The sequence below is a fragment of the Aotus nancymaae genome, unplaced genomic scaffold (genome assembly GCF_030222135.1).
Source record: "Aotus nancymaae isolate 86718 unplaced genomic scaffold, 86718_ANA_hifiasm-v0.15.2.pri h1tg000155l, whole genome shotgun sequence".
Classification (NCBI taxonomy): domain Eukaryota; kingdom Metazoa; phylum Chordata; class Mammalia; order Primates; family Aotidae; genus Aotus; species Aotus nancymaae.
The window spans coordinates 273,183-294,068 of NW_026988570.1; the positions used below are offsets into that span (position 1 = coordinate 273,183).

The 20,886-nt window shown below is 37.4% G+C and overlaps 1 protein-coding gene across 1 annotated transcript in view; it reads left to right on the top strand.

Moving 5' to 3' along the window:
• Positions 1-10,275, top strand: part of ZC3H8 (zinc finger CCCH-type containing 8) — a 37,751-nt gene extending 27,476 nt beyond the window's left edge. Inside the window, exon 9 of the mRNA XM_021673630.2 lies at positions 9,592-10,275. The gene's annotated coding sequence lies outside the window, so the exon portion shown is untranslated. The remainder of the gene's footprint in view (positions 1-9,591) is intronic.
• The last annotated feature ends 10,611 nt before the right edge of the window (positions 10,276-20,886 follow it).

A 20,886-nucleotide genomic window follows, 5' to 3' on the forward strand; every position in this document is an offset into this window, starting at 1 on the left:
CATCAAGTGAAGAACTGAAGGTCTGTCTCCGGGGATGTCAGTTCTTCTCCATTTGTCTTTTTCTCCAGTATGTATTAATTGCCAGAGCAACACTTGTTACTATCAGTCATCTTGATTATAGCTTTTCCAGTAGTAATTTTCTTTTCTCTAATGACTATGAACATCTTTTCATGTGCTTATTGGCCATTAGTCAGTTTAGATATCTGCCCATTTTAAAATTAGATTGTTTTCTTATTACTGAGGTTTAGGAGTTTTTTATATATATTGGATACAGATCCTTTATTAGATATATGATTTGCAAATACCTTGTCCCAATCTGTAACTTGTCTTTTTATTTTATTAATGGTATCTTTTGAAGCATGAAAATTTTCATTTCGATATAGTATGGTTTATCAGTTTTGTCTTTTATGGATCATGCTTTCCGTGTTGTGTCTAAGAATTCATTGCCTGACACAAAGTCACAAGATTTGCTCTTAAGTTTTCTTCTAAAAATTTCTAGTTTTAGCTCTTGTGTTTATGTCTATGATTCATTTTGAGTTAGTTTTTAGGAATTGTGTGAGTTAAGGGTGAAACTTTTTTTGCATGTAGGTACCCAATTGTCTCAGTACCTTTTTTTTTTTGAGACAGAGTCTGTTTCCAGGCTGGAGTGCAGTGACACAGTCTTGGCTCACTGCCAACCTCTGCCTCCCAGAGGTTCAAGTGATTCTCATGACTCAGCATCCCTAGTAGCTGGGACTACAGTCGTGCACCACCATGCCTGACTAATTTTTGTATTTTTAGTAGAGACGGAATTTCACCATGTTAGCCGGGCTCGTCTTGAACTCCTGACCTCAGGTGATCTGCCCACGTTGGCCTCCCAAAGTGCTGGGATTACAGAGGTGAGCCACCATGCCTGGTCACCAGCACCATTTTTTTAAAAAACTCCCATTTTCCTGACTTGCCTTCACGCCTTTGTCAAAAATCAACTGACTATAAATGTATGGATTTATTTCTGCACTAAGTTGTGTTCCTTTGATGTCTATATGTGTGTCCTTATATACTATCACAGTGTCTTGATAGCTTTGTACTAAGTTTTGAAATAAGGAAGTGTAAGCTATCTAGCTTTCTTCTACTTTTCAAAGATTGTTTTGGCTACTCTGGATCTTTTGCTTTTCCATATAAGTTTTAGGATCAGCTTGTAAATTTCTGCAAAAAACCTGTGCTGACATTTTGATAGGGATTGCATAGAATCTGTGGAGAATTGCACATAGAATTCTGATCTATGAGTATGAAATGTCTCTCCATTTATTTAGATCTTCATTTTCTCTCAGTTTTATAATTTTCATTGTACAAATGTATAGTGTACACTTTTTTGTTAATTTATTCCTACATATTGTGCTTGATGCTGTTGAATGGAATTGTCACTTAAACTTTATTTTTAGATTGATCGCTGGTAGTATGTAGAAATAGAATTTATTTTTGGTTTTGATCTTGTTTCCCAAGACTTTGAATTCATTTATTAGCTCTAGTAGGTTTTATTTTGTGTGTGTGCGTGTGTGTGTATTCCTTAGGAATTTGTATGTATAGGATTATGTTATCTGAGAATAAAGACAGTTTTACCTCTTCTTTTCTAACCTAGATGCTTTTTATGTCTTTTTGTGCCTAATTTCACTGACTGGAACCTCCTATACAAGGTTAAATAGAAGCGAGAGCAGATAATGTTGCCTTTGTCCTGGTATTTGGCAGAAACATTCAGTCTTTTACCATTACATATGATTTTAGCTGTAGGTTTTTATCGATACTCTAGTTCAAGGAAGTTCTCACATTTCTAGTTTTTTGATCACTTTTATCATGGATGAATCTTGGGTTTTATCAGATGATTTCTCTGCATCTGTTGAGATGACCATATAATTTTTCCCCTTATTCTATTCACATAATATATTAGTTGTAAAACAAATCTTGCATTCTTGAGATAAACCCCACTTGGTAATTTATTATTAGATTTCATTTGCTAATATTTTATTAAGGAATTTTGCATCTTTTTCATTATGAGGGGTATTCACGTGTAGCTTTCTTTTCTTGTGCGGTCTTTTTCTGGCTTTCGTATTACGGTAGTACTGGCGTCCTAAAATGAGTTGAAAGGTGTTCCCGCTTCCTCTATTTTCTGGAAGAATTCATGCAAAATTGTTGTTATTTCTCCTTTAATTCACCAGTCAGACAACTGGACCTAAGCTTTTTTTTTTTTTTTTTTTTTTTTTTTTTTTTTTTAAATTAGAAGATTTTACAAAACAGATTCAATTTCTGTCCTTGTTATAAGTTTATTCAGATTTTTTTTTTAAATCATCTTTGGTAATTTGTATCTTTCTATTAATTTTGCTGTTTCATCTAAGTTGTCTATTTTGTTGGCCTAAATTTGTTTATAGTATCGTCTTATAATCCTTTTGAATTCTGTATTATAAAAAGATTTTCTTTTTTTTTTTTTTTGAGATGGAGTCTCGCTCTTTTATCTAGGCTGGGGTGCAGTGGCACAGTCTCAGCTCACTGCAACCAGCATCTCCTGGGTTCAAGCGATTCTCCTGCCTCAGCTTCCTGAGTAGCTGGGATGACAGGTGCATGCCACCACACTCGGCTAATTTTTGTATTTTTAGTAGAGATGGGGTTTCACCATGTTGGCCAGGTTGTTCTTGAACTCCTGACCTCAGGTGATCCATGTACCTCAGCCTCCCAAAGTGCTGGGACTATAGGCATGAGTCACCATGCTCTCTGTTGCCTAGGTTGGAGTGCAGTGGCACAATCTTGGCTGTATTCCAATCTCAGACAAAACAGACTTTAACAAAGATTTTTAAAGACCTATAAAGTGACTTAAATAACCACACAATAATAGTGGGAGACAACACTCCACCCACAGTATTAGATCATTGAGGCAGAAAAGTAACCAGGATGTTTGGGACCTGAACTCTATACTTAACCAAATGGACCTAATAGACGTCTACAGAACTTTCCACCCAAAAACAGCAGAATATACATTCTGCTCGTATGCACATGACATATACTCTAAAAATGACCATACAACCAGGCATGAAATAATCCTCAGCAAATTTTTTTAAAAAACCCAAATCATCCCACTCACACTCTCAGATCATTATGCAAGAAAAATAAAAATCAATACTGAGAAAATCACTCAAAACAATTAACATGTTCCTGAATTTCTGGGTAAATAATGAAATTAAGGTAGAAATCAACAAATTCTTTAATGAGAAAAAAGATATAAAATGTCAGAATCTCTGGGACACAGCCAGAGCGGTGTTAAGAGGAAAGTTTATAGCACTAAATGCCCGCATCAAAAAGTTAGAACTCAAATTAACAACATAACATCACACTTAGAGGAACCAGAGAAACAAGAGCAAACCAGCCCAAGGCTAGGAGAAGACAAGACATGCGAAGTGACTTAGATAGCCACCGAAATCAGTGCTGAACTGAAGGAAATTGAGGTGTGTCAGAACCCTGGATGGGAAAGAAAAAAAAAGGGAAATTGAGGTGTGAAAAACCATTAAGTAAGAAATGAATCTAGGAGCTGGTTCTTTGAAAGAATTAATAAGATAGATAGAGTGCTACCTAGATGAATAAAGGAAAAAAGAGAAGATCCAAATAAACACAATCAGAAATGACAAAGGGGACGTCACCACTGATCCCACAAAAATCCAAAAACCCCCAGCGACTATCATGAACACCTCTATACATACAAGCTAGAAAATCTAGAAGAAATTGATAAATTCCTGGAAACATACAACTTCCCAAGATTGAATCAGGAACAGATTGAATCCCTGAACAGACCAATAATGAGTTCCAAAATTGAATGAGTAGTAAAAAGCCTATCAACTAGAGAAAGACCAGGACCAGACACTTTCACAGCTGAATTCTACCAGATGTAAAAGGAAAAGCTGGTACATTCATACTGAAACTTTTCCAAAAATTGAGGAGGAAGGGCTCCTCCCAAACTCATTTTATGAGGCCAGCATCATCCCTATACCAAAATTTGGCAGAGACAAACACACATACTTACACACACACACACACACACACACACAAACAAATTCAGGCTGATATCCTTGATGAACATAGATGCAAAAATCCTCCACAAAAAATTAGCAAACAAAATCCAGCAGCACATCAAAAAGCTAATTCACCATGATCAAGAAGACTATTCTTGGGATGCAAATTTGGTTCAACATAAACAAATCAATAATTGTGATTCACCACATAAAACTGAAAAACCACCTATCAATAGATGCAGAAAGGGCTTTTGATAAAATTCAACATTCCTTCATGTTAAAAACCCTCAACCAATTAATCATTGAAGGAGCATACCTCAAAATAGAGCCATTTATGAACAACTCACAGCCACCATCATACTGAATGGGCAGAAGCTGTAATCATTCCCCTTTAAAACTGTATTAAGACAAGGATACCCTCTCTCACCACTCCTGTTCAATGTAATACTGGAAGTCCTAGTCAGAGCAATCAGGTAAGAGAAGTAAAAGGCATCCAAATAGGAAGAGAGAAAGTCAAACTATTTGTTCACAGATGATATGGTTCTATACCTAAAAAACCCTGTTGTCTCCACCTAGAGGTTCCTGGATCTAATAAATAGCTTCAGCAAAGTTTCAGGATATAAAATCAATGTACAAAGATTGCTGATTTTTATAGGTGTAGCATTTTGATTTTGTAGGTGTACCATTCCTATATACCAACAACAGCCAAGCAGAGAGCCAAATCAAAAATGCAGTCCCATTCACAATAACCACAACAAAAATATAGCTAACCAAAGAGGACTCTACAACAAGAATTACAAAACACAGCTCAAAGAAATCAGAGATGACAAACAAATGGAAAAACATTCCATGGTCATGGATGAGAAGCATCAGTATTATTAAAATGGCCATACTACCAAAAGCAATTTATAGATTCAATGCTATTCCTATCAAACTCCCAATAACATTCTTTATAGAACTAGAAAAATATATTTTAAAATTCATATGGAACAAAAAAAGAGCCCAAATAGCTAAGGCAGTCTGAGCAAAAAGAACAAAGCTTGAGTCAAGTATGGTGGCTCACACCTGTAAACCCAATAATTTTGGTGTCTGAGGCAGGCAAATCACTTGAGCCCAGCAGTTCGAGACCAGCCTGAGCAACATGGTGAAACCCTACCTCTACAAAAAATAGAAAAATTGACTGGGTATGGTGGTGCATGCCTGTAGTCCCAGCTACTTGGGAAGCTGAGGTCAGAGGATTTTTTTGTGCCTGTTTTCTGCAGTGGCTGTATCATTTTACATCCCCACCAATAATGCACAAAGCCTCCTTCAATTTCTCCACATCCTTGTCAACACTTACTCTGTTTGTTGTATATGTGTTTTGTTTTGAGACAGAGTTGTTCTCTCACCCAGGCTTGAGTGCAGTGGCTTGATCTCAGCTCACTGCAACCTCTGCCTCCTGGGTTCAAGTGATTTTCCTGCCTCACTCTCCTGAGTAGCTGGGATTACAGGTGTACCACCACACCCAGCTAATTTTTGTATTTTAGTAGAGATGGGGTTTCACCATGTTGACCAGACTGGTCTCGAGCTCCTGATCTCAAGTGATCGACCCATCTTGGCTTCCCAAAGTGCTGGGATTACAGGGATGAGCCACCACGCCTGGCCTGTTGTGTGTGTGTTTTTAAAGAATAGTCATCTTAATGGATGTGAGGTAGCATCTCATGGTTTTGATATACAGTTAGTGATATTGAGCGTCTATGTGTTTATTGGCCATTCATATAATCGTTGGAGAAATATCTATTCAAGTCTTTGCCCATTTTTGAATTGGGTTACTTCCTTTTTTGTTGTTGAGTTTTAAGAGTTCTCTGTAGATTCTGGGTGTTAATCACTAATGAGATACATGATTTGCAAGTATTTTCTCCCATTCTGTAGGTTGTCTTTTTATTCTGTTGATAGTGTTCTTTGATGTCCCAATAATTTTTAATTTTCATGAAGTCCAATTTTAATCTATTTTTTCATTTATTATCTGTGCCTTTGATGTCATATCCAAGAAATTATGTTCAAATCCAGTGTTGTGAAGACTTTCCCTTATGTTTTCCTCTAGGAGCTTTATAGGTTTAGCTCTTACATTTAGGTTTTTGATTTATTTTGTGTATGTTGTCTAAGACAGTGGTCCAACTTCATTATTCTTCATGAGGAGATCCAGTTTTCCTAGCATCATTTGTTGAAAGACTGTCCTTCCTTCATTGAATGGTCTTGGTACTTTTGTCAGCAGTTATTTACCATAGATGTGAGGGTTTATTTCTAGCCTCTCTATTTTGTTCCATTGCTCTATATGTCTATGTTTTAAGCTTTTAGCATTCCGTTTTGATTACTATCACTTCGTATTAACTTGAACTCAGGAAATGTGAGTCCCTCAAATTGGTTCTTTTTCAAAAAATGTCTAGGCTATTTGTCCCTTGATATTCCATATGAATTTTAAGACAGATTATTCTATTTCTGGAAAGAAACATCAATTTGAAGTTAATAGAGATTGCATTGAATATGTAGCTTGCTTTGAGTGTAATAAATCTTAACAATATTATCTTCCAGTCCATTAACTTGGGGTGTCTTTTCTTTTTTTTTTTTTTTTGAGACGGAGTTTTGCTCTTGTTACTCAGGCTGGAGTGCAATGGCACAATCTCAGCTCACGCAACCTCCACCTCCTGGGTTCAGGTGGTTCTCCTGCCTCAGCCTCCTGAGTAGCTGGGATTACAGCCACGTGCCACCGTGCCCAGCTAATTTTTTTGTATTTTTAGTAGAGACGGGGTTTCACCATGTTGACTGACCTCGTGATCCACCCGCCTTGGCCTCCCAAAGTGCTGGGATTACAGGCGTGAGCCACCGCACCCGGCTGGGGTGTCTTTTCATTTATTTATGTGCCTTTGATTTTTTTTCAGCAATGTTTTATAGTTTTTATTATACAAGTTTCACTTCCTTGGTTAAATTAATTCCTAAGTACATTTGGCCCTTGAACAACAGAGAAATTAGAGTTACTGGCCCTTTGTGCAGTCAAAAATCTGCATATAACTTTTCACTCCTCAAAATCATAACTACTAATAGCCTGCTATTGACGGGAAGCCTTACCACTAACATAAACAGATGATTAACACATAAATAGATTCTTATCTCTACATATATTTTTCCAAATTGTAGCAAATCTTCAAAAAATGTTTCATTGTATGTATTAAAAAACATCTATATGTAAGTGGATTTGTACAGTTCAAACTTGTGTTGTTCAAGAGTCAACTGCATTTTACTCTTTTTGACTATTGTAAATTGAATTGTTTTAATTTCCTTTTTAGATTGTTCATTGTTAGTGTGTAGAAATACACCTGATTTTTGTGTGTTGAGGTTTTCTGCATAGAAGATCATTGGGGGAGATACTTTTTTAAACATGATAAAATACACCTTAATAAGAAAGCACCATACTCAATAGGGCAAACAGTAGAGGCATTTCCACTGGAAGAGTTTATGTTCCATTGAGATTGCCTGGTTTCTAAACCTTGAGTAGAGTTCCCCTCTGAAAACATCTGTCTTTGGGGAAAGGTTCATTTAAGAATGTCCTTGATGAAGCAGTAACAATTATTAATGTTATTAAACCTCAATTCATACAGTCTTTTCAGCATTATGCCTAGCAGAATGGGAAGATATATAAAGTACTTCTGCAACTGTACTCCTAAGGAAAAGTGTGTGTGCTGTTACCTGAGTTGCAAGCTGAATGAGTTGTTTTTCATGACTGCTATTTTTACTTGAAAGAACAACTGAGAGCTGAGTGTGCTGGTATGAGCCTATAATCCCAGCTGCTTGGGAGGTAGAGGCAGGAGTTTGAATTCAGGTCCAGCCTGGGTAACACAATAAGACCCTGTCTCTACCAAAAATGAAACAAAACACAAGAAACCAGACACACATACAAACCCAAACTCAAACAAACAATCAAAACTGAGGGACAATTTTTTTTCAGATATAGATGTTTGACAGCAACTTTTTCACAAATGAACAGAGTGACCCTGAACTTTGAGGACAACTGAAAATATTTGTTGTTAATGATAAAATTCAAGCTTTTAAGCAAAAATTATAATTTTAGAACATTCGACCTGTCCCTGTGACCTTGAAAGCTTTCCTGTACCTAAAGACTTTTTTGGCAAGATTCATTAAAGAATGTGATTTTTTAAAACACTGTACTATGTAATGAAACGTGGAAGATCTCCATAGATTAGTGAACTGATACTTTCCAAATAAAACAATTATACATGCATAAAGCATCTATCCAACATACAAAGACCAATGGATTTTAACCTAACAGTATAAAAAGTTCATTGATGTGGTTTCAGATTCTGTACTGCAACTTGAAAATTTGTTTCCATTTGCTTTTAATATTCATTCACTCATCACTTTATTTTTGGCTTTTATTTTCTCTTCTTTTTTTTTTTGAGACGGAGTCTCGCTTTGTTGTCTAGGCTTGAGTGAAGTGGCATGATCTCTGCTCACTGCTACCTCTGCCTCCTGGGTTCAAGTGAGTCTCGTGTCTCAGCCTCCTGAATAGCTGGAATTACAGGCATGTGCCACCACGTCCAGCTATTTTTTTTTTTTTTTTTTGAGACAGAGTCTCACTCTGTTGCCAGGCACCAGGCTGGAGTGCAGTGGCACAATCTCGGCTCACTGCAACCTCCACCTCCCAGGTTCAGGCAATTCTCCTGCCTCAGCCTCCTCAGTAGCTGGGACTACAGGCGCACGCCACCATGCCCAGCTAATTTTTTTGTATTTTTATAGAGATGGGGTTTCACTATGTTGGTCAGGCTGGTCTCCAACTCCTGACCTCAAGTGATCTGGCTGCCTTGGCCTCCCAAAGTGCTGGGATTACAGGTGTGAGCCACCATGCCTGGCCTATTTTTAGCTTTTCTGAATAATTTTTAGGTTTGTTTCTTGTTTCTTGTAGTTTTGGAACTACAAGAAACGAACCTAATAATTTTTAGATTTGTTTCTTGTAGTTGGGTTTTGCTCTACAGGCTAAACCAAAAATCTTTTTCTTTTGATAAGTGGATTAAGACCATTCACATTTATTGAAATGACCAAATATTTGGATTAGTTTATGTCTTTTATTGTTACTGTTTCTTTCTCTATAATGTGTTTTCTTTATTTTCTATTAAATTTTTCTTTTTTCATCTCATTTTTTGTTCTTTTTCTGCTTTTGCCCGATAATATTTATCATGTTTCCATTCAAATTTATTCTTTCTTGTAGTCTTCATTTGTAATATAATTTTTTTCTTGTTTATCATTTCTGAGGTAGTCAACTCTTGTCTCATTATTTATTTTTTTTTGTTCAGTTCTAATCTTAGTTTTTGAATTTCAATTCAGAATGTTACTTAATTTTCCCAAAGAGGGGTATTTAATTCAGTGTGGATTTTTGCTTAATTGTTTTCTTCAGCTGTATGTTTTTGTTTTTGTTTTGGAAGAGGGGAGCAGGGAGTAGGGAATAAGGGCGGATAAGTTGGTAATTTCCATGAGCTGATGTGCTTTTGTTTTCTGTTTTCTTCTGTAGGTAGCATTGTACAGATGACGAGTATTTACGCCCATGCCTGTTCAAGACTGTTCAAGACTGGTGATTTGGAATAGTTTACAACATTCCTCAGTCAGAGTGCCCTCTTGTGTGATTGGGATGATATGCAGCTTCCATAATGGATGGGACAGAGAGCTGGGATTTAATGTACAAGTGAAGCGCTTGGTCTTCACTGAGACATTCCAGCCATTGGAATAGGAGAGGAGCATGTATGGCAGAGATGCTGGCTGGTGGGTAAATGTCATAGTAAATTGTAGAAACCTCTTCTGATTGATTGAATTTCCTTAGTAAAATAGGAAGCAAGGTTAGGCTGAGTGAGGGTGGGTGAAGAGGTAGAGGAGTTTGAGGAGAGATTGGTAGATGGACCGTAAAAACAGTTAGTTCTCTTTATGTCATTAAATACTTTCACAACATAGTTTCAATGGTTGTTCACAGTTTCATTTTATGGCTTAAATTACGGTTCTATGATTTTTTAAAAACCAGTTTCCTATTGTTAGACATTTATTTCCAGTTTCTTACCATTATAAATAAAGGGAAACAATATCTCTTACTATACCACTTCTAGATTTGGAGTTCCTAATGTTTCTATTGTTAAAATATAAGCATATTTATCTTTCTCATTGGTTTATAACTGTAGTCAGATTAAATACTTGTGTGCAGTATCAACTTTAGGAGTGTGATGGTATCATTAACACAAGATTCAAATGCAAAATGTTCCAAGTACAAATAATGAGATTCTAAATATGCAGTTTTATATAGTAGTATTTATTATTAGATAAATACCATGAAATGGAAACTGTTGTCATTATATTGTTTTATTGCTGGGAAAAGCAATAGTATTACCAACTTGCTGGACATACAGAGTACACCAAAGCTAGTGATACATCTTAGCAAAGTCCTGTTTGAAAATAGGAATTAAAGTTATTTTCATTGCCATCTAATCCCACTAAAGCAAGAAAGGGAATTGCATATACTCCAAGCAAAGGTTTGTCAGACAAGACCAAAGAAAGCAGGAAACAAGGATAAATCCTAGGCCCTTAGAAGCAGGAAACTGAGGGGCGGAGAGCAAGTCATCTCTCAGTGCCCTTTTGCTGTCTACCCAGGTTGATTGGTTTACTTCCCAGCTGTGGCTAGGGAGGAGGGCAAGGCACTTCTTATTTAAGTCTCATAACAACCTTATAAGGTGGATAATGCAATTCATTGCATAAAAAGCGAATAAATAGGAATACTTAATTTTTAAATTTTCATGAGTCTTGTCAGTATTTGTAATTAATCTTATACTACAATCTAGCAGTTTATTTCCTAATATTACTTCATGTATAGTTTGATACTTATGAAGTATGAATTTTATATATAAAGTTTATATATAAGGGGGAAAAAAACAATTCTTATATTCCTGAGGCAGTACCCATCTCACTTGTAAACTTAAAAGACCAAGCAGAGGTTTGAGAGACTCAGAAGTCAAATAGAGAATGTTAAAAACCTCTTATTTTTAAAATAATTGTTTTAAGAGACAAGCATACCTATGTCAGTGAAATATCTTAACTTGTGTTGAATCAAGTTAGGAGAGAGAGATTCTCATGAAATTGTCCTGTGTTGTCAAAGCAGCCATAGGGTTATGAGAGCACCTTCCAGCCAATCGCCGGCTTCCATTCTCCCATTTCCTCTGTACAGTTTGCTCTGGTTTCTCAGAGCAGATTTCCAAGTATACTGCTTCAGCCGTGCCCCCACTGAACCAAAAGCCATTTGTCTGCCTGGTTTCCAAAGTGCTCTATCACCTGGCCATTGCAGCCATACCAGGCCAAGCTTCATACTTCCCTCTGCTCCCCTCTGCTCTCCTTGGTTTCCTCCTGTGAAGTAAATCTCACTGACCCTTGATGCAGCTTCAAGCATATATAACATACATAAAATCATAATCGGTCTGAAAAATTCAGACCAGGAGAAATAAAGCAAGAAGGCTGTATGGGAAAAATCTGCACAGATTTATTTGGCCAGCATGGTTATCATGGCTCTATTAAATTTATCCTTGACTTTCTTTAAAGCCAAAGCATAAAGGATAAAGTGATGAACTACTTACCTCTCATTAGCAGAAGGGAGGTGGGAGGCAAAACCTCTCTTAATAATTTCATAAAAACAATATTTATGTGGGTCTTCATTATGGAAATCACTGAATAAAATGGGAAGAATTCTCATTTCTAAAATTTTGTGTGACAGGTTTCATATGGATCTTTTTATGGTTGGTTACTAAAAGCCACATAATAATGGAACTCAATTTTTATCAGTTGGTGAGATAATATAGGTCAAGTATGCAGCCTTTTGGTGTTTTGACTTTGTCCAATTGTAGAACTTGAGGAATTCAGACCCAGAGATGTTAAATGACTGACCCCTGTTTTAATAGGTTTCCTGACTTCCAGCATAATTGTCTCCGTTCACTGACTAGTTTCTTGTAAGCATAACCATTGAAGGGGTTACATGCAAGGATTTCTTCAGGTCAGGTGCAATGGCTCACACCTTTCATCACAGCACTTTGGGAGGCCAAGGCAAGAGGTTCGCTTGAGTCCAGAAGTTTTGAGACCAGTCTTGGCAACATAGCAAGATCTCATCTTCCCCCAAATCTTTAAAATTAGCCAAGCATGGAGGTGCACACCTGGAATCCCAGCTACTTGGAAGTCTGAGGCAGGAGGATCACATGAGCCCATGAATTTGAGATTGCAGTGAGCAATCTATTTTTAGTCTCTATTACAATCTTATAAAAGGGATTATTATAATAAGAATAGCTGCAATGCTACTTACAGATGTCGAAATCATGTCTGTAAGAAGGCATTACCACCCCAGGTCTCTGTAGCTTCTATTGTTGATTGTGTACCCTCACATATGTTTGCTCCCCTTCCTAACAGAATTCCAATTTTGGTAAGATCCCCCTCACCTAAGTGAGTGACTTGTGCTTTATGGAGGGTGAGCCCCTAGATCCAACTCGAAGGGTTGTATCAACAGGAGTCTAATGTTGTATTTCTCAACCTTGACTTCACATTGGAATTACGTGGGAAGCTTTAAACAAAAATACTGATTCCAAGAGCCCACTTTCAGAAATTCTAATGTTTTACTTTTTAAAATTTTTTTGACTTGGAATATGGACATGAAATTTTTAGTAGCTCCCAGGTGCTTCTAAAGCACAGCCAAGGTTGAAAACCACTGGTCTCAACAAATAATGGAAGTGCCATTCTTCTTGCCAATAGTTGATATAAGCTTGAAATATGGATACGTGTCCTCTGGTGCACTTCTGGAAAAGTGATCTTTTCTCTTGAAGTACACAAGGAGGAAGTTGAACATTGCCATGTCTAAATATGACACCAGAACAGAGGCAGCTATCTTAAGATTTCAAGGGGTGCTAGCTGAAGATGACAGAGAGGAAAGTTGGAGAAAAGCTGAATTCTTGATAACAAATGAGCCATGAACTTAACCAGTCTTTCAGGAGAGATACCCTACTTTCAGATTTCATGTCATGCCAACTGAAATGATATATTTTCATTATTGTTGAAGCCATTTTGATTTGGGTTCTATGCTATGCTACCTGCAGCCATAGGCAAACTAATAAATGTGAACCAACAAGCAAATCTACGTTCTTCCCAAAGTCCATGTTTCTCCCCCTCACCAACCTCTTCACCAAAAACTGCATTCATTATATTCAGCTCCTGCAAAGAGCACACATATTAAAAAATAGGTTTAAGGAAGTGTTATACACCCAATGTATGCATCCCCCAAAATTCATGTGTCGAAATCCTAACTCCCCAAGTGATGGTATTAGGAGGTAGGGCTTTTGGGAGGTGATTGGGTTATGAGGGTGGAGCCCTCATGAGTGGGATTAGTGCCCTTATAAAAGAGGTCCTGGGGAGCTGTCTCTTTTCCACCATGTGAGGACACAGCAAGAAAATGGCTGTCTACAAACCAGGAAGCAGGCCCTCACCAGACACTGAATCTGCCAGCACCTTGACCTTGACCTCCCCTAGTCTCCAGAACTTGAGGAATAAGTGTTCTTTAAGCCACCTAGTCTATGGTATTTTTGTTATAATAGCCCAAATGGACCAAGAAGTGAAAGGAAATTAAGATGGGGAGGGCTATTTTCATAACAAGGAGCAGAAAACTAGGAAGAATAGATACATTTAGAGGGGTTAAGAGGAAAGGGGAGAATGTATATGTTTGGGTAGGGAAGGACAAGATGCCCAACTCACCTTAAAAGTGCTGTTGATTCCTGTGAAATTTGTAACACTCATTTACATTATTTAAAAATAAATGAAGAAATTCTAACTTGTCTAGGCATGAAAAAAACTAAAAACAGACATGTTTTTAGTTACTATATATGTAATTCAGAGCTACACATTATTTAACATCTCTGAAATTGGAATATATTTTACAATTGATACTCACATTTTAATTAGCAGGTTCTTGTTTTCTTAGAGGTACATAAAAAATGGTGAATCTTATTGACTCAGTGACATTTAGATTCTATTAAATATAATTTTTAACTGAAGTTATACATGTACATAGTTAAATAAAAGTTTACTGTGAAATAAAGTTATGGAGTTTATTATGGATTAATGGATTATAAAAGCATAATGAAGATTTTTCAATGAAAACAAGTGGTTCCCTTCCCCCTCCTCTCGTGGATAATAATAGGCAGAATTCTAAGATGGCTCCCAGGATTCCTCTTCCCTGATGTACGTGACCTACATAATCCCTCCTCTTGAATGTGGGCATTATTATGAATATGATGGATTTCATTCCCATGATTAATTTACATTATATGGCAAATATGAAGATTGGACATTTGATGCAATTAAGGTCTCAAATCAGTTGCTTTTGAGTCTAAAAAAAGTGGGGAAATTATCATGGGTAGACCTCAATGAATCAGGTGAGCCCTTTAAAGAGGCTGGGCCCTTTCTGAAGTCAAAGATAGGAAGCATCAGAGAGTTTCTGCTATTAGCCTTGAAGAAGTAAAAACTGCCATGTATCTAAGACTTGTGGACAGCCGCTAGTAGCTGTGAGCAACCCGCAGATAACAAGAAGTGGAGATTTCCAACCACAAACCACTTAATTGTGGTCATCCAACCACAAGCCACTTAATTCTACCAGCAGCAACCTGAATGAGTTTGGAAGAGGTGCTTCAGGCTTGTTTTGTATCTTCCCACTGTAGGCCTCAGATCAGCCATTTCTCAGATTCCTTTTAGTTGAGAATAGTATTTGCAAACCAGTTTTTTGTATCTGGATGCTAGATGTGCTCATTACTACTGAATGTTGCTGCTTCTAGTGCTTTCTTAAGACACAGCTAGGGAATGTGTGTATAAATTTACACATATTTATTTTTCTACTTATATTAGAAACCATGATTTCACAGCAGCATCTCTAATTCCAGTCCAATTTTCTACCTTTCCAATTTTTTTTTTTTTTTTTTGAGATGGAGTCTCACTTTGTTGCCTAGGCTGGAATGCAGTAGCGTGATCTCTGCTCACTGCAACCTCTTCCTGGGTTCAACAATTCTGCCTCAGCCTCCTGAGTAGCGGGGATTACAGGCATGTGCCACCATGCCTGACTAATTTTTGTATTTTCAGTAGAGACGGGGTTTCGCCATATTGGCCAAGCTGGTCTTGAACTCCTGAGCTCAGGTCATCCACCTGTCTTGGCCTCCCAAAGTGCTGGCATTACAGGTGTGAGCCACCGTGCCCGGCCTATTACCTTTCTTTATTTTTTTATTTTTATTTATTATTATTTTTTATTGCATTTTAGGTTTTGGGGTTCCTTTATTTTTAACAACCTTCTTCAACAGTGAGAATTGTGGATCCCAATATCTTTAATATATGTATTCATTTAATTGATTATGATCTCCATCACCATTGCAGCTACCCAATCTCTGAGTGAATGCTCAGACTGATACTCTTCTGGGCTTCAGGCATGCTGAGCCATGCCCTTGGCACCACATTCTCCACCTCATGTAAAGACACTGCTCTCACTCTGCTTGGGCTCCAACACCTCATGTCAGATTGCCATCACCAATCTGCATTTCTCCCCATCCCTTTCAGAATTCAGTGCCCTATGTCTTGCACAAATTCCCTCCTCACCCTCCCCAGGCTCAGACACCCTGTACCAGGCTGCCAGCATCACCACACAAACATCTCTCATTCCACTTGGTGCTTCGGTTGCACTTGGTATAGATTCCACTTTCAATCCTACTTCTCCCTCATCCTCCAACACCCCAGGCCAGACTGACCTGTGCAGATGTCCTATTTCAGCTCTGACACCCTTTTTTGGGCTACTTTTCTAAGCAGATGGCCTCCTCACTCTGCTTGGGTTCTAACACTATGTCAGGCAGCCATCTGTGAGGACACTCCTCTTCCCTATGTGGGGTTCCTGCATCCTGGTTCAGATCGCCATCTTTGTTTTGTGACTTCAATTTTTGTCTGACTCCATTATCCTCTCCTTGCTCAGGCTCTGGTGATAGCCCACGCTTACTTACCCTCTCATTTTGACATTCTTAATGTAGTCATGTTCTGACACCCTGCACAGGACCACTGTGCCTCTGTCTCCTCTTTCTCACTCTGGAGATACCATGCTCTGTGGGTCCATTAAATTATTTCTTTATTCCCTAAGTTTATGGTATATTTCTTTAAGACTTCTAATTGTCAAAGTAAGCCTATGAGGTAGATGATGTCATTGACATTTCACACCAAAAAGCTAAAATGGTTGAGTTTTTCCCAGGATAATTCAGCAAATGATTGAGCTAGGATTTGAACCCAAGTCTTTCAAATGGAGAAATTCTGAAGCACTCTTCTTACCAGAATACCTCCAGAGAAGCAGCTAGAGGTGCAGATAAAGGGGTTAGGTAGCCTGTTTCCACAGAAAAAGCACCATGTTTTTGTTACTGTCTTGTGTTTGAATCCCATTTTCTTCATTTTTAAGTGGTGTGGTATTTGGCAGTTAATCTCCCTGAAACTTAGTTTCTTCATCAGGAAGATGGAGCTAAAAATAAAATCTGTCATGCCTACATTATGATTTTGATTTGAGATTCCAATGAGATAATGGTTATAAATACACCAAAAATTTTAAGGAAGAATACAATGCCAGTTGTCAAATATGCATTTTTAAGGGAACCAAAAAGGATCTTGGGGAGGGGGTGGATTGTCCAAATCAAATGCCACATCATCACCTTTTTCTGAAATGAGCCATTCATTCAAGATAGGTCTAGAGGGTTAATTTGGGCCCTTTAGACTAGAAATATATTTATGTTATTACAAATATTGTGATCCCCAAATGTCAGAGGAATTTGAAGTTCTCACTTTTAAGATATGATTTGTTTCAAGAAGTTATGCCTGGAAGTAGAAGTTTTGGAGTCATCAGCATGTAAATGATATTAAAAACTATCAGACTATATAAGATTATCTGGAAAGTTAGTGGAGATGAAAAGAGAGAGAGTAGTAATACAGTACTGAACCATAGGGTACTCCATAATTAAGAGTCTGAGGAGATAAGGAGGACTCAGCAAAGAATACTAACAGAAATGGCCAGTGAAACAAGACTGAAGAAGTAGAGGGATCAAACTGAATCAAATAATAAAAACATAGACCTAAATCCAGACATAATAACTCAATTACATGTAAATGGTCTAAACTTCAAGAACCAAATTCAGTCCACTCTATTTTTTTTTTTTTTTTAAATGGCATGCAATGGCATGATCTCGGCTCACTGCAACCTCTGCTTCCAGGGTTCAAGCGATTCTCCTGCCTCCACTTCCCGAATAGCTGGGTTTACAGGTGCCTGCCACCACACCTGGCTAATTTTTTTTTATTTTTAGTAGAGACGGGGGTTTTGCCATGTTGGCCAGGCTGGTCTTGCACTCTTGACCTCAGGTGATCCTCCCACCTCAGCCTCCCAAAGTGCTGAGATTACAGTGTGAGCCTCCACACCCAGCTCATTTCACTTGTTTTTCACATGTTTTTTTATAAATAAAGTTTTATTGGAACACAGCTATGCCCATTTGTTTACATGTTGTCTATGGCTGCTTTCCCACTACAACAGACTTTAATAATTGTTACACAGGATGTATGGCTTGCAAAGCCCAAAATGTTTCCTTTCTGCCTTTACAGAAAAAGATTATCAGAATTGATTTTTTTAAAAAAACGACCTAACTATATGCTGTCTACAATAAAGTCACTTTGGTGAAAAGTAAAAGGATGGGGAAAAAAATACAACATGTAAACATCAAACAAAAGAAAGATGAAGAGGCTATATTAATAATAAAATAAGACTTCAAAGATAATTTCAAAAGCTAGAGTCACTGCATAATGACAAAAGGGGTGACTTGTTATGACATTACAATCCAAAATGTGTACACAAATAACAACAGTGAATGAGAATATGAAGCAAAAACTGACAGAAGAGGAGAAATAGACAAATTTACAATTATATTTGGTAACTTCAACACTCCTTTCTCAGTAATCCATACAACCAACAGAACAAGTATATAGAAGAACTAAGCAACACTATCAGTTAACTTGGTCTAATTGACAGTTATTGAATATTCCTCAAACAAAAGTAGAATAAACTTTTTTTTTTTTTTTTTGAGCTGGAGTCTCTCTCTGTCACCCAGGCTGGAATGATCTCCACTCACTACAACCTCCACCTCCCGGGTTCAAGCAATTCTCTTGCTTCAGCTACCCGAGTTGCTGAGATTACAGGCACCTGTCACCACTCCTAGCTAATTCTTGTATTTTTAGTAGAGATAGGGTTTTACCATGTTGGACAGGCTGGTCTTGAACTCCAGACCTCAGGTGATCCACCTGCCTCTGCCTCCCAAAGTGCTGGGATTACAGGCATAAGCCACCATGCCTGAATGAATACACATTCTTTTCAGATGCTCATGGAACATTGACCAAGATAAACCATATCTTGGGTCATAAACCTTAACAAATTTAAAAGTATTGAAATAATTCAGTGTATTCTCCATCCATAATGGAATTAGATTAAAAATCAGTAAGAAGGCTGAGCACAGTGGCTCATGGCTGTAATCCCAGGACCTTGGGAGACCAAGGCAAAAGGATCACTTAAGCCCAGGAGTTTGCAAGCAGCCTGGGAAACAGAGTGGGAAGCAGCCTGGGAAACAGAGTGGGACCCCATCTTTACAATTTTTTTTTTTCTAATCTGCCAGGCATGGTTGTGTACACCTGTGGTTGCAACTACTTGGGAGGCTGAGGTGGGAGGATCACTTGAGCCTGGGAGTTTGAGGCTGAAGTGAGTCGTGACTGTGCCACTGCACTCCAGCTTAGGGAACAGAGTGAGATCTTGTCTCAAAAAAGAAAGTCAATAAGAAATATAATAGAAGACAAGGCATAGGGGTTCATACCTGTAATCTTGGGATCACTTGAGCCTGGGAGTTTAAGACCAGCATGGCCAACATGGCAAAACCCTGTCTCTACAAAAATTATAAAAATTAGCTGTGATTGTGCACACCTGTAGTTCCAGCTACTTGGGAGGCTGAGGCACAAGAATCACTTGAACCCAGGAGGTGGAAGCTGCAGCAAGCTGAGATCATGCAACTGCACTCCAGCCTAGGCAATAAAATGAGACTTTGAAAAAAAAGGAAAGAAAAAAGAAGAAAAGAAGGAAAGAAAGAAAGCAAGAAAGAAAAAGAAATAGAAAAGGAAGAAAGGAAGGGAGGGAGGGAAAGAAAGAAAAGAAAGAAACATCTCAAACATTGGAAATTTAAAAAAAAACAAGCTTCCATTCAGAGATCAAATAAGTCTCAAGGGAATTAGAAAATATTTGGAAACAAATGAAAATGAAAGTACAACTTATCAAAGTTTGTTGGATGAAGCTAACGCAGTTTTTAAAACAAAATTTATTGCACAATGCTTATATTGTAAAAGAAGAAATCTCAAATCAATAATCTAAAATAGGTTAGAGCTAGAAAAAGTATAGCAAAATAAATCCAAAGCAAAATGAATGAAGGAAAAAATGAAGACAACAGTAAAGATCAATGAAATTGTAAACAGAAAAATAATAGAGAAAATCAACAAAACCAAAAGCTTTGTAAGTCAAAATCAATGAAAAAAAAATCAGTGAAACCAAGTTATTTGTAAAGTTCAGTAAAATTGATAAACCTCTAAGCAAACTGATAAGAACAAAAGAGAGATAACAAAAAATACCAGTGTCAGGAATGAAAATGGGAATAATACCAGAAATCCTGCAAGAAATGAAAGGGATCAGAGAATACTACAAACAGCTATATGCACACAAAATTGAGATTATATAGATGAAATACACCAACTCCTCTAAACTCACAGATGACTAAAACCATATAAGAGGAAGTAGATAACCTGAATTAGTCCTTGTAACTATTGAAGATATTGAAGTCATAGTTTAAAGTTTTATACAAAAGAAATCTCCAGGTTCGAATAGTTTCACTGGCAAATTCTACCAAAATCTATAAAAGAAACACCACCAATTTTACACTATCTCAACACTGGGAAGATGTCAATTCTCTCCAAATTAATTTAGACACAACTCCCATAGAAATCCCCAAAGAATATTTTATATATATATATAGACAAGTTAATCTAAAATTTATATGGAAAGGCAAAGGAACTAGAATAGTCAAAACATTTTTTAAGAAAATAAAATTTGAAGACTCATACTACCTGATTTTAAGAATTACTATAAGCTATGGTAATGAAGATAGTGTGATACCGGTGAAGTGATAGACAAACATATCAACTTAATGGATTAGAAATTCCAGAAATAGATTCACACAAATACGAGCAACTGTTTTTCAATTGGTGTATTTAGACTATTATTTACATTTAATGCAATTATTGATATGTCAAGCTTTAAATTTGCCATTTTACTGTTTTGTTATCTTTGTTTTTTGTTCTTTTTTTCTTTTCCTGCTTTCCAGGAGGTTACGCGAACATTTTTTAGAATTCCATTTTTATTTATCTATAGTATTTTTTTTTTTTTTTTTTTTTGAGACGGAGTTTCACTCTTATTACCCAGGCTGGAGTGCAATGGTGTGATCTCGGCTCACCGCAACCTCCGCCTCCCTGGTTCAGGCAATTCTCCTGCCTCAACCTCCTGAGTAGCTGGGATTACAGGCACGCGCCACCATGCCCAGCTAATTTTTTGTATTTTTAGTAGAGACGGAGTTTCACCTTGTTGACCAGGATGGTCTCGATCTCTTGACCTCGTGATCCGCCCGCCTCGGCCTCCCAAAGTGCTGGAATTACAGGCGTG